At 38.5% G+C, this 12,297-nt stretch overlaps 1 long non-coding RNA gene across 1 annotated transcript in view; it reads left to right on the forward strand.

Annotated features, from left to right (window-relative positions):
- Positions 1–6,742, forward strand: part of LOC106506936 — a 120,981-nt gene extending 114,239 nt beyond the window's left edge. Inside the window, exon 3 of the long non-coding RNA XR_002340699.1 lies at positions 5,791–6,742. This is a non-coding gene — a long non-coding RNA (uncharacterized LOC106506936). The remainder of the gene's footprint in view (positions 1–5,790) is intronic.

Raw genomic sequence — 12,297 nt, forward strand, 5'->3', positions numbered from 1 at the left:
TTGGTGTGCCTCCATACTGTGTTCTCCATACCACTTGTACCATTTTACATTCCCACCAACGGTGTACAAGGGTTCGGATTTCTTCACATCCTCACCAACATGTTTTTTTTGGTGTGTGTGTGTGTATGTTTTGCTTTCAACAAATGCCCATTGGGCTTCCAAAAGACAATTATTTTGAATTCTTTTTCAGTTGATTCGTAGATGTTTATTTCTTCGGGTCAGTTTCTGGAGTTTTGTTTTTTTAATTTAGCCATATTTCCCTGTGTCTTTGTGTTCATTACTATTATTTTTTTTTTTTTTTGCTAAGATTTGGGTATTTGCAAAAACATCCACCTTTTCCAGCCTTTGTAGACTGGCTTTGTATGGAAGTTCTTTATCAGTCAACCTGGCTACAGATTTTAGAAGCCTCTCAAATATTTTCTGGGGGTATATCTTCTCTGTGCTTGTACATGTAATTTCCCAACTATACAGATTTTCCAGTTTCTTTTTCAGGAGCTTGTAATCTCTTATCCTCTCTAGTGTCTGTTATGCTTCTTTAGGTACTTTTTGCTGCAAGAGGCTACCAGGTTTACCTTGTTCTCAGCAGCCTCCAGACTTCAAAAATAATCTGGTTCCGTGTCAGGATTCCAAGTCAATGGAGACAGAATTCAGTTCCTTGGGCAGCCCCCTGAATAGCTGGAATATTGGGTATATGTTCCACTCTTCTCTTTTCCTCCAAAGGAGAAGCACTGAGTGGTGTGTTTTCTTACGACTGCCCCAAGCTGTGCTGGCTTTGGAGAAAGGCTGTCTTAAGTGAAATCCAACAACTTTTCTTACCCATTTCTACATGGCTCTTCTTGGCTTTGCACTTTCCTGGGGTACTGAGTCATTCTAACTGGTTTCTGAAATTATCCAAGACTATCTAGACCCTATATTGTTGATAAGTCATTGTCTCTGGGGGAACAAGTTTGGAGGACTCCTATTCTGCCATTTTGCTGACATCACTCCTAAATCTCCATTCATGTTTTATGATAAGGATCAAGTCACTGGGAGAAATGAGTTTTATATACTGAATAACCATTATAATAGTTGACCTTTCTTTAATGCTTACTCTGAGCTTGACACATGGTACACAGACTGTCCCAACTTATGAGACCCAACTTATGATTTTTCTACTTTATATTAGTGCAAACACCATATGCATTCAGTAGAAACTGTATTTAGAATTTTGAATTTTGATCTTTTCCCAGACTAGTGATATGCCTTATGATAACTTCTTGTGATGCTAGGCAGCAGCAGCAAGCAGTGGTTCCTAGTCAGCCACACCATTAGGAGGATAAATAACCAATGCACTTAAAACCATTATAAACCCATATATACACTGTATTTTTTACCTGTAGTATTCAATAAACTACATGAGTTGTTAACACTTTCTTATAAAATAGGCTTTCCTTAGATGATTTTGCCCAACTGTAGGCTAGTATAAATGTTCTGAGCATGTTTAAGGTAGGCTACGTTAAGCTATGATATTTGATAGGTTAGGTGTATTAAATGCATTTTTGACATATATTTCCAGCTTACGATGGGCTTATAGAGGTGTAACCCCATCATAAGTCAAGAAAGACATGTATGATAAAATTCTCATAACTATATTAACAAGGAGTCCAAATACTAGTTCCCTCTCCCAATTTTCCAAATAAGAAAACTAAAAAAGAGGGTGGCCTAAGACAGCTTTTCTAGTCAGTAGCAAGAATGTGGTTTGCAACAAGGCAATCTAAATCCATGGCCTACAGGTTTAACAAGTTGCTTCAAAGTCTTTAGTATTTGAAATTGTAAGATTATATAAAAGCCAAAAAACAAACAAAAAAGCAAAACAAAAACTGGGAAGTTACTTAATTTAGTGATGTCACATGAATTTTTATTATTTAACATCATAGGAAAACAAAAAAAGCCACAGGTAATAAAGCATTAAATAACACAGTATACCTACACATACAAAATATTCTCAGGAGTTCTTAGACTATGGGGGAGGAAGAATGTTTAACCTAAAGTTGATATAATCTAATAAGTGTACCATTCAAAAAGAGATAGAGGAGTTCCCATCTTGGTTCAGCTGAAACAAATCCGACTAGTATCCATGAGGATGTGGGTTCGATCTCTGGCCTTGCTCAGTGGGTTAAGGATCCGGCGTTGCTGTGAGCTGTGGTGTAAGTCACAGACACAGCTGAGATCCCATATTGCTCCCCTGCCATAGGCTGGCAGCTACAGCTCTGATTTGACCTCTAGCCTGAGAACTTCCATATGCCTCAGGCACAGCCCTAAAAAGCAAAAAAAAAAAAAAAAGAGAGAGAGATAGAGATTGATTTCTGCCAGTTCCTGCATATGATCATAGTTCTGGCTCTGAAGTAATCCCAGGTGCCCATTAGAAAAACCTTGATTAATGTATTAACAAGCCCTAAATCTATTTAATCAAAGGAAACCTCCATGTATGCTCTGGGGTTATTTTCCAAACCCAATCAGATGTAAGGATTTATGACACATTAACTCCCCCCCCAAGATAAATCTATGTTCAACCATCCAAAACCCAGCAAAACCGTACAAGCTGGTTCCATACATCTTCTCACTAACATCTCATTCAACTTTCTCATGGTGCACAATGATTTATGGAATTTTTTTCTTCTCCAGTGCTTAACATTCAACTCTGCTATGTTCTTTTTATTGTAAGTAATAAGAATAATTTCTAAGACAGATTGTGTCAGTAAATTGTCTTCAACTACCTACTTTTTCTGTATTACCCATTTTGCTTCTGCTTTCTTTGCGTTTTTGCATTTTTTTTTAGCATTTCCTATCAGATGAGAGAGAAGACTGAGGAGTATTGCCCAGGTATTTTCTTTAGATATAACATGTTCTAAAGCTTGGTACTCAATAATGTTAACCTCATTTATTGTGTGTTTTTAAAGTCAATAAAAACTCAGATAATTCTAGGTCACACACAAGAAAAAAAATACAATATGTTTCTTGTTTATAGTTTATGGCTTTCTTGATTATCACTCACCAAGGACTTAACTGACTCACAAGCTGGTAGCCTCCAAATTACCCTCCCTGCCTACAGCTTCTTCCCCTCCAACCCTTTAAATTAAATTGCATCAAGCAATGATCATTGCTAAAGGTAAAAGAATAAAAAATTAGAACAATTGCCCTAGAGCACAATTTCTAATCAGCAAAGCATATATGAGAAAGTAAATTTAAATGGAAGGTAACAAATGCAGAAGAAAAACATCACCAGTAGAGCAAAATCTCAGTAGAAATTCAGATGTGATTATTCACTACTGCTGAGCAGAGTCAGGGCTCATTAGTTCTGGGGAAAAGTAAGAATATGCATGAGGGAAAATAAAGTTGATCGATTCCTCATGGTACTTCCTAGTCCCTTGGCAAATATCACCATTTCACTCCACTTAAAAAATAAAGTGAATAATGCATTTTGCTGACCCTTAAAAAATTTCCTCTATGCATTGACTGTCACTTAATTTGCCCTCACAATCCTCCATTAAATAGTGTAAGGGTATATATTATTAGTTTTAATATTAATGGGTAGAACTATGGTTAAGTAACTTGTTTCCAGGTTACTGGGAGGCTATCAAAGCCTTAAGAGTATTCAAGTCTTCTGCCTCCCGAAATACTCACTTAGCAATACAAAAATAAAATTATAATTGTAGATATGTCTACATGATACCAACAGAACAGATGGATTTAGCTAGAAAAGCAATGTGCACACTTATGGAATTGTATACTCCAACAAATATGAACTGACAGATTTTTCATATTTTCATTTTAATCTGGGTGCTGTGAGGATACAGCTCAAGTGTGACAAAGCCCAAGATAGTCATTGAAATTCAGAGCAGTCCATTGTAGAAAACACTTATTGTGTTGATAATCTACATGTATTGTACTTTTTGACACATACTTATTAACAAAATTTGTTTCCTATCACTCATGTCTGTCCTTTTAATGGCCATCACAACCAAGCATTTCCTATCCCTGCAATACTGCAGAGTGTGAAGTGCCACTAATTTCTTAGCTGTCATAATTTTGGAGCAATTCATAGAGAGTAATGAGGAGCTTCATTCAGTGTCATGGTGACAGCTTGGCTCTCTTCAATTGTACATAAATCTAAACTAGGGAGTATGTGTGCAATGGGGAGAAAAGAGACCTGGCTTGGGTGACAAAAAAATTAGCCTTGTCCCAGCTCTATCATCGCCTTCATGGAGGAAGTTGGAGGTGTCAGCCAGTCCTTTTTAGCCTCGGTTCCTTTAATTTCAGAAGGGAGAGAAAGAGGGAGGAGAGGATGGAAGGAAGGAAATGAATGGGAGGGGGGAGTGCAGAAAGAAATGTGGGAAAGGAAGGAAATCAATTACAGAGGGATGAAGATAAGAAAGAATAAGGAATGAGGGACACAAATTCTGAATTCTCAGTGTTACTGAAACTGACAGCACCAATGGCTTGAGCCCAGCCAAAACCCAAATTGAACCCACGTGCCTGGACTCGAACCCAACCTAAAGCCAGATTGAGACTTAAACATAGGGTTTTAAATACAAGTTACTCACCCTGTGTCTGAACTCACTAAGGCTCAGGGTCTTTATACCTCCACGCAGAAGGAATTCTGCAAGAGACAAAGTGATAGGCAAGAAACAGATTTACTAGGATAGAACACTTATAGAAGATATAAGCAGGCAGGCAAAAAAGCTTTGCCCAGGGATCTGGTGGGCTACACCTTTATCATCCAAGGGGAGAGGTGGTTGGAAAGGTCCACCTCTTCCTTTCCAGAGTAGTAGCTCCTCCTCAGTATCTGGTAAGGTGGGTATTCAAATTAGCTGAAGGGTGATCTTCAAACTCTTGCCCTTGATCTGAATCTGAATGCAAGCCTCATCCCATTCCCAACCCAGTGACCTGAGGCAATTCTCGCATCTCCACGAGTTAAGCAGGCCTGCCTTGTTCTGGTGGCTTTCTTGAACTTACTACAGTGGTCTCCCACCAACTCCCAGGCTTCCCTCTTTATCTATGATCCCCTATCAGGACTTCTACAACCACCTGTGCGTACTCTATCCCTATCATTATTACATATGCCTGTAGACTTCATAGCTCATCTCCTGTCACCCTCTACCCTTCCACTTCAACAGCAACATATGCATTATGTTCATTCATTCAACAAACATGTACTAAACACCTACCATTTGTAAACCTTACGCTTTCTGCAGGAAGTACCACAATAAATACCTTATCATGCCTCCATTCAAAGTTCTCAGCATACAGTGAGGGTAATATGTAAAGAAGACAATTATGTCCCTGTCACTTCAGTAAATAAAACCCTTCACAAGCAGGATGCTCTTTTTTTCCATAAGAACGTGTAGTTTTGTTTCCTTTCAGTGCTTTTCAGGTGTCACTACTTCCTATGTTTTCTGACTTCTCCACTGTCTTTAGGAGTCTCTGGATCTGGAGCAGACAGCAAAGCAGATCAGAAGATAGGCTGTTCTTGGCCAAATTAGGATTTCCTTTGGGTCTTGCCAGGATCACCTTTAATTTGCAGTTCCATCTTCCAGTTCTTTTTCTGCTTTATTTCTCATAGTATTCCCCAACCCCACCCATTCTTCCAGGTTTCCCTCCCACTGGATGTCAATCTACTGGTAAGGAGGCAGCCCTAATAATTATCCCGACAGGGCCATTTCTCCTAATGGTTCTTACCTGCTTTGTCTGGTAGTACAGGCTATGGAGTTCACCACACAGATTTTCAGTCTCTTATTTCCATATTCCCAGGGATTCATGCAAGGAGCCAAGGAGTGATGGTTTGGGCCAATACCAAGATTCATCCTGCTGCTGGACCTAGTGTGATACATCTGTCCTCTGCTTTACCTGTGAAGTGATTAAACTACAAATGAACTCTCTAGGTCGCCAGAGCTGTTAAGGTCCAAACACTCTTGCCATCTGTGTTTCCTGAAAATTATTGAGTGGCAGATTGTGCTTGGCAGGTGTTTTCTGTTCTCCAAACAGGCATTTATCAATCAGCAAATTCAGTGTTTTCTAGCTCAACACTTAGTAAATATCATAGCTTGTTTTATAGATTTGGAAGAGTGTTGGTATTTCTCTGAGCAGTCTCAGAAATACTCTGGAAAATGTTTTTACATGCCATCTTGCCAAATCCCCCAACAGACAAATATGCTCTCTTCTGACTCACTGCCAGACTATGTCCCAAAGCCAAGACCAGGAGACGAACTGTTTGCTGCTTCCAAAGGAAGGTTGGTTTGACTACTGGTAGCAAACACTTGGTAAATAAGCCCCATGACCTAAACCAACTTGGTCATACAAATCTATTCTTTTTGCACAAGAGCAGCCTAAAGGTTTGGGGTGGGTAGGGGTTGAATGGGTCACAAGGCCTCACTTCCAGGTTATAATAAAAGCCGTCTTCAGTTCAAACTCTAGCATATATCCATTTATTAATCACCCATTATCAAGTGTCCATAAAGCAGTTTAGGTGACTTGGGTGTGGCATTTGACAACTGCAATTTTAACAAGCACCTTAGATGATCCTGAGGCACACAAAAGTGTTAAAACCACTGCCTCAAGCTATACATACATTAGGCTGATGCCTACCTTAGTTGCCTCCCATTTGGTCTTTTTTTCTTTTTTTAAAATTGCACTACAGTTAATTTACAGTAATGTTAATGTTAGTTTCAAGTGAACAGCAAAGTGATTGAGTTATATGTGTATATATATGTGTGTGTGTATATATATATATATATATATTCTTTTTCACATCCTTTTCCATTATAGGTTATTACATCAAATATAGTTGTCTGTGCTATATAGTATGTCTTTGTTGTTTATATATTTTATATATACTAGTATGTATATATTAAACCCAAACTCATAATTTATCCCCACCAGCCCCTGCATCCCCTTTGGTAACCAGAAATTTGTTTTCTTTGTCTGTGAGTCTATTTCTGTTTTGTAAATAAGTTTGTTTCTATCATTTCTTTAGATCCCACATATAAGTGATATATGATATTTGTCTTTCTCTGGCTTATTTAGTATAATAATCCTTAGATCTATCCATATAGCTGCAAATGGCATTGTTTCATTCATTTTATGACTGAGTAATATCCCACTGTGTATATGTACCACATCTTAATCCCTTTATCTGTCAAAGGATATTTACGTTACTTCCATGTCTTGCCTGTTGTAAATAGTGCTGCTGTGAACATTGGAGTGCAAGTATCTTTTTGAATTAGAGTTTTCTCTGGAGATATACCCAGGAATGGGATTTCTGGATCATATGGTAACACCATGTTCGGTTTTTTAAGAAAACCCCATAATTGGGGCATATAACTAACTGTTCTCCATAGTGGCTGCACCAATGTACATTCCTATCAACAGTGTAGAAGGGTTCCCTTTTCTCCACACTCTCTCCATCATTTATTTTTTATTGACTTTTTAATTATGGCCATTCTAACCAATGTGAGGTAATAACTCATTTTAGTTTTGATTTGCATTTGTCTAATAATTAATGATATCAGGCATCTGTCTTTTAATGGATAAATGTCTATTTAGATCTTCTGCCCATTTTTTGATTGGGTTTGATTTTTTGTTTGTTTGTTTTTTGCCATTTCTTGGGCTGCTCCACAGCATATGGAAGTTCCCAGGCTAGGGGTGAAATCGGAGCCATAGCTGCTGGCCTACGCCACAGCCACAGCAACGAGGGATCCGAGCCATGTCTGCGACCTACACCACAGCTCATGGCAATGCCGGATCCTTAACCCATTGAGCAAGGCCAGAGATCGAACCCGCAACCTCATGGTTCCTAGTCGGATTCATTAACCACTGAGCCACGATGGGGGGGGACTCCTGATTTTTTTTTTTTAAATATTAATCTGTATGACCTCTTTGTATATTTTGGAAATTAAGTCTTTGCCAGTAGTATTAGTTGCATATATTTTCTCCCAGTCCTTAGGTTGTCTTTTCTTTTTGTTTATGGTTTTATTTATTGTGCACAACTTTTAAGTTCAATTAGGTCACATCTGTTTATTTTAGTTTTTAATTTAACTACTCTAGGAGATGGGTCCAAAAAACTTTTACTGTGATTTATGTCAAAGAATGTTCTGCCAGAGTTCCCGTCGTGGTGCAGTGGCTAACGAATCCGACTAGGAACCATGAGGTTGCGGGTTCAGTCCCTGCCCTTGCTCAGTGGGTTAACCATCGGGCGTTGCCGTGAGCTGTGGTGTAGGTTGCAGACGCGGCTCGGATCCTGCGTTGCTATGGCTCTGGCGTGGCTGGTGACTGCAGCTCCGATTCGACCCCTAGCCTGGGAACCTCCATATGCCGTGGGAGCGGCCCAAGAAATAGCAAAAAGACAAAAAAAAAAAAAAATGTTCTGCCTATGTTTTCCTTTAGGAGTTTTATAGTATCTGGTCTTATATTTAGGTCTTTAATCCATTTTGAGTTTATTTTTGTACATGGTATGATAGAATATTCTAAATTCACTCTTCTACATGTAGCTTTAGAAGCCGGAAGAGACCAGGAAAAACCTCCTGAAATGACATCCAGAGAACGTAACATTTGAGGCTGACTGGATATGCATCATACATGCTCTTCAGCTTTGTTTATTTTATAAAGCATAGAAATTATCTGTGGAGTGCTCGCTTCGGCAGCACATATACTAAAATTGGAACAATACAGAGAAGATTAGCATGGCCCCTGAGCAAGATGACATGCAAATTCGTGAAGCATTCCATATTTTAAAAAAGAAGAAATAAATTATCTGTGGAGATTATTTTTAAATGCAGAAGCATGGAACCTAACCTGGGCCTGATGAACCTGTGTGCTTGCTGGGGGAGAGTCACATGTATTTTGCAAAAGCCCGGTGGTTGACTCTGGCGCACAGTCATATTTGTGAATCACTGATACTAAGCTGCTGTGTTAACCTAAAGCAAGTAGACTGCCACTTCTTTCCAGGGAATATGGGTTTATTGAGGATCAGCAAGCAGTTGCTATTTGGAGCTGGGCAACCCACCTGTGGTGAGCCTTGTATAAGTGCCCACCCAGCAAAGGAAGGAAACTGCTTTTATAGAGGGAAAGGGAAGTTGAGAAGGCTATAGTAAACAAAGAGTCCATGATTTTTCATTGGCTGAGTCTTTGCCAAGGAAGAAGAGTCTTTTCTTCTTTCTACCTATTTACCTTAGCAATCATTGTAAGACATAAGAGTTCTCCTTTTGGTCTCTCAACTATTTAGTTGAATTGTTTTTTCTTTTTTTCTTCACCCTAGGCATGGGATCAAACCTAGGCCAGGAATCAAATCTATGCCACAACTATAACCAGAACCACAGCAGTGAAAATGCCAGATCCTTAACCCACTGAGCCACAAAGAACTCCTAATTGAGCTTTCTATTTATTAAATTTTTTTTTTTACAGCTAGAAGCCACTTTCTGTTTCTTCAGTCCAAACTAGAGCAGCAACAGAAAAACACTGCACATTTCTGTTCCCAGAGTTGCTATTAATTAGCGCTGCTATCTCAGACACATCTCAACATATCAGAGCTTTGGTTTTCTTACAAGTCACTTTAAACATAAGCCAATACAGATATTCTCATAAAATGTTATGCATTTTATCCCAGCCATTCAATTAGCCACAGACCTTTGTTACAGGTATTATAGGAGGCAATATCTTGACAATTACCACGGTTTTTCTTCCTCCTATTATTTTTAACAACCTTGGGCATACCACCTATCAGGTTAGCAGTATTCTGTGAGGCACAAAAGGGCCAAGTTATCTGGGAATTAAGAATCAAGTCAGTTTCTGAGTAGATTTTATCAACTCATAGAACACACAAGTTGTGAAAACCTGGCATTTCAGAAAATTCAGCCTTGAAGGAAGCAGACCTAGAGTTGATGCCATGTGCATGTAACTCAAAAGATTATGTGATGATGTGAAAACTTTTTTCTCCCTATGGTCACATAAAGAACCCAAGTATCTGGCAGAGGTGACCAAGCGCATTAAATTGTGAATTAAATGTTCCAGGGTCATGTGATAGGGTTTGGTGTGTGTGAGAGTCTGGAAGAGTTAATGGGACCCAAACATAAGAATGGGACAGTGAGAGGCCCCTGGAGAAATCCCAAAGCCACTTTGGCGTCTGAAACCAAGAGTAGCAAGTTGTGAGTGCATGTCCCTCAATGTGGTGGGTCAGGGAGGATCTAAAAGTGGCCCATTGACTGGAGACTTAAGATCCTCCCCAGATGACAGGAAAATGAAGGTGCACATCTGTCTACAATACACTGGGTATTGCACAGCTGAAAGAATACAGGCATTTGAGCCACAGAAATAGTGAATACATGTCAGTCAATAAAATCAATTAAGATTACACATCTCAGCCAAGACAGCATGGGTTCTTAGTTCCAGTGTTAAGTTGTACATTACTTATCTATCCATCTATCTGTCTGTCTACCCATCCATCCCAAATGCCAGCTTACTTATAAATCCTCCTGGAATGTAGATCACTTCCGGGACAAATAGAAGAAAAGGGGAGACAGGAAATTTCTGAGTTTGAAAGCGTACTGAATTTACCTTCAATTTGAAAGATTAAATTTTCTACCACTGAGCTGGAATGAAAACTAAAGTTCAAAATTTAGTTCATTTACAGAGGCAAAAAGATAGGTACATGTTTGCCATCCTCTGGTGTGTGACTACCCAATAAATATTTCTATACCCTAGGACAATATTGCTTTCCTGATTAGACTCAAATTATTTACTTATTATTTAATGTCTCTACTCTTTGATGCATATAGTAATGAAGTCTTTGTCCAGAATTTAGTATCCTAAGATAGTGGCCATCTGTATAGTGACAAAGTAACTTACGGTTGGGTTGGTAACGGATTATACCTCCAGCATCTACTACAGACTGACTTAGGCCAATTGGTTTTTGCCCAGTCCTTAGTTTATTTTTGAAAGACAGTGCTACATAAAAGTTGGAGGTGGGTAAGGATAATTGCTTCCTCTTAAACTTTTCTGTCAGGATAACATGAATCTTAGAAAAAATGCTGCCATATATACAGACATAGAGTAATCAAACATTGATTATTGAGCAGGCACGAAACAGTTCATATAACCTATTCTGTGGATTCCATGATGTCCAGATTTTTGTCTGTTATGTGCTTCAACTACCTCCTTGAATGAAAGGTCACCCTAGACAGATCCGAAACCAGTACAGAGGCTGGAATCTGCAAACATTATAATAAATCACCACTATATATCCTTTCAGACTAATGGTTCTCAAACTTAGGTGCACATTGTAAGCACCTGGGAAGATTTAAAAAGCACTAATGCCTGAACTGCTCCCCAAGGATTCTGATTTAATTGTTCTGAAGTATGGCTTCAGCACTTGAAGTTTTTAAAGCATTCCAAGTATGTCTAATGTACAGCCAAGTTTAAAAACCATATTCCCAAACAAGTAGCAGGAAAACGACCTTGGCTCCATTCCAAAGGATAAAGTCTTCCATCCTCATTAGATTCTTAAAACTCTTTGTGCCAGGTGGGCAATATTTCCCACACTAGATTCAGCCCATTCACAAACCTTAATTACTTTTTATTTCATCTATGTGGACTATGTGAGTCCATTTACAAAAATCATTTTTGTCAACATGTCTATTTAACCAATAAAATTCCATTTTTGGCATTTAATTTGTTAATTTGCAAAGCCTAGTTGCAAAGCCTAGAAAAACAAGGAACAAAGGCACTTTCAGTAGCTGCCTCCTAAGTATGGAGTTCCTACCTGAGGGCCAGCTGACCACATTCAGGTTATGCATTGTTCTTTAGTGGATATGAGTTCATATTTAAACTAATTTTAAATAATACACATAAAATATATGTGTATTTAAGTCTTCATGTATGTGTAGAATTTTTAAAGTAAAATTGGTGTATGATCCTGTGTAATTTTCAGATGTACAACCTTACAATTCTACAGTTGTATACACTACAGCCACTGAAGGTCTAATTACCAACCGTCACCATACAATTGACCCTTCACCTGTTTTGCCCACTCCTCAAACAACTTCCTCTCTATTAACCACCATTCTGTTCTCTGATGCTATGAGTTCGTTTTTCTTTTGTTTACTCATTTCTTTTGTATTTTTTTTTACATTCCACACATGAATGAAATCAGATAATATTTGTCTTTTTCTGACTTATTTCACTTAGTGCAGTACTCTCATGGTCCATCCATTTTGTCAGATATGGCAAGATTTCATTCTTTTTTATGGCTGAGTAGTATTCCTTTCT

This window comes from Sus scrofa, chromosome X (genome assembly GCF_000003025.6).
Source record: "Sus scrofa isolate TJ Tabasco breed Duroc chromosome X, Sscrofa11.1, whole genome shotgun sequence".
Classification (NCBI taxonomy): Eukaryota; Metazoa; Chordata; class Mammalia; order Artiodactyla; family Suidae; genus Sus; species Sus scrofa.